Source organism: Callorhinus ursinus, unplaced genomic scaffold, assembly GCF_003265705.2.
Source record: "Callorhinus ursinus isolate GAN/ISIS: 27379988/994484 unplaced genomic scaffold, GSC_fseal_2.0 scaffold13, whole genome shotgun sequence".
Classification (NCBI taxonomy): domain Eukaryota; kingdom Metazoa; phylum Chordata; class Mammalia; order Carnivora; family Otariidae; genus Callorhinus; species Callorhinus ursinus.
The window spans coordinates 16,394,957-16,397,772 of record NW_027397075.1 but is presented as its reverse complement, the minus strand read 5'-3'; positions in this window follow the sequence as shown (position 1 = coordinate 16,397,772).

The window sequence follows — 2,816 nt, the reverse complement described above, 5'->3', positions numbered from 1 at the left end:
CCAGGGCCATCTGGACCCCAGGCAGAGACGCAGGATGTGCTCTCTTCCAGAACGTTCTGCTGACACTGCCCCATTAGCATCCTCCAGGTTCGTCCACGTGGCAGAATTTCCTTCTTTTTCGAGCCAGATACTCTCCCCTTGCATGTTTGCACCAGAGAGCTCAAGACCCCACATTCTGTTCTTCCGAGGGTATGCCAAGGTGGACAGCTGGATCGTATGATGACAATGGGTGCCATCCTACAAGGAACCGTGTGTTTTCTTCAGGGGCTGCATCACCTTAGCACAGACCCGGAATCAGCCCCGTCCTGATGCCGAATGCCCTCAAACCTTGCAGGACACGCTGGCCAGGCCCCCCAGGCTACAGAGGCACCTGGACTCGCAACAGCCCAGCTGGAAGGCGCTGCCTGGCCCCGGCTCTCCGTCTGCCTTCCTTGCCGGCCTGTGCACGACAGAAGCTTCCTCAGCCAGAAACAAGGGCTTGTTTGCAGGTGGTTGGTGTGGGGACGAGAAGCCAAGCAGCAGGAGTGGGGGCTTGGGAAGAACACAGCAGAGGGGAGACAGAGTGGAGGGACGGTCTGTTCTTGAGATGTCCCTGCTGGGAGCTCGGGCCCACCCTCTGCAACGCCAGGAGCACCTGCCTGGGAACCCCGGGCACCGGACAGACGAGCAGCACGGCTCAGTGGTTCCTGCTGCCCCAAGTCCAGAGCGGCCCCAGGGCTGCGGCCCCCCGCGTGAGTGTGGTCAGGTTCCAGGGGGCGCTGGATGACGAGGCAGGATGCTGACAAGCTCGTCTGTGTGAAGCTGATGTCCTCATGAGAGCCAGGTCCTTCCTCTCGCACAGGGATCTGGCCTCGGGACAGCGCTAACCCCGTGTCCGTCAAAGTCGCAGCACGAGCCCCCGCTGGCACTTACCGTAGGCCCAGCGCGGGGCTGTGCGGACATCAGCTCATTTAAACGACCTGCGAAGGCATCTGTGAGCACCCCGATTTACGGACGACAAAGCAGAGCCAGAGGCAGGATCAGGCGTGTGCCCAAGGTCACCTCGCTGCCCCACAGTCAAGCAGGGCTCAGGGCAGCTCCGAGGATGCCCCTTGCAGACACCCATCCTGATGCACATGCGCGGCAAATGCCGAGCTGCCCCAGGCCAGCAGCCCCCAGAGACAGGGATGTGAAGGACTTCTGGGCTCTGGTGTCAGGCCAGCCGCTGCGTTCGGGTTGAGGCCCTGCCCCCACGGGCAGTGTGACCTTCAGCAGGTGTACCACTTTCATCTGTAAGATGCAGCTGTGAACCCACTGTCGTCCCTGGGAGCCAAGCCGGAAAGCAGCCCGGGCACCTGCCAAGAGGAGGGCGGGACCACGCATGGTGGGTGCTCCTCAGCAGTGGGCAAGCAGGAGTTATGGACGCATGCAATGTCATTCACCACGGATGAATCCTGAAGACGTGCTCAGGGGAAGGAGCCTGCAGCGTACAACTCCACTTAAACTGGCAGGTGGTGGAGAAGTTGGGACCTTGGCTTCCTCCAAGGCTGGGGGCTGGGGTCTGCTGAGGACTGGCAGGAGGGAACGTTCCGGCAAGGCGGGAGGGCTAGTCTCTAGCCATGGGGTTCGGCTTGTGCAGCTGTTCCCCTTTTTCAAAACTCATTAAATTTGACTTGACCCTTTCCTTGGAAGTACGTTGTTTTTGTTTGTTTGTTTGTTTGTTTTTTAAAGATTTTATTTTTCGATGGAGAGAGACATAGTGAGAGAGAGAGCACAAGCAGGGGGAGTGGAAGAGGGAGAAGCAGGCTTTCCACCGAGCAGGGAGCCTGACACAGGGCTCGATCCCAGGACCCTGGGATCATGACCTGAGCCGAAGGCAGACGCTTAACAACTGAGCCACCCAGGCGCCCCTCCTTGAAGTACGTTTACCCCAAAAGAAAAGCCTGTAAAAAAAAAGTTGACCTCTAGTTAATGTTGCACGCTGAATTTAGGGGGAACCATACAGATGTGCACGGTGTTCAAACCCCATGCTGGCGAGGCCCCTGGGATGCACCCTGTCCACCCTGCTCAGTGTGGGGCAGCTTTGTCTCCCGTGTCCCAGTCTGTGCATCTGCCCTTGTGCCTGAGGCTCCCTCCTCCAGCTGACCCCAGAAGCCCAGAATAGCGCCCAGAGTTCAGCCACCGCAGTAACAGGACCTCGAACAGCTCCAGGCCCACCTGGCCCCGGGGGAAATGCAGAGGGAGGAAACCGGCGGGACCCAAGCCCTGAGCCCCACTCGGTAAGGAGGATGTGGGGCTCCCTCAACACACGGCGAGCTCCTTGCCGCCAGCCCCCCGGCCCAGTCTGCCATTCAGCACCCCACCCCATGCCGGGCACAGAGGCCTCTGTGAGGAGGCGTCCGGCCAGTTCTCCACACGCGGGACCCGTCCGCTTACGTGTGTGGTTGTCAGGACACTGAGCCCGTGGGGCACGCTCAGAGAGAGGTTTACCGCAAGGAGCTAGCTCACGCAGTCATGGGACCCGCAGAGCCCATGTCCCTGTTCAAGTCCAAAGGCTGGCAGCCACTGTGGAACCAGTGAGAGCCACATCTCAGCGCGAAGGCCATCAGGCCCGAGGCCTCCCTCGTTCAGGGGATGGTCAGCCTTGGGTGCTACTCGGGCCTCAATGGATCGGACAAGGCACACCCTCTGGAGAGCACAGCCTATGGATTCCCGTGTTAATCCCACCCAGGAATGCCAGGAACAACGTGGGCCCCTGTGGCCCAGTCACGCTGACACGTAAGACTCCCCATCACACATGCCCAGAGCCAGTCACTGACAGCCCTTCCCTTGCTAAC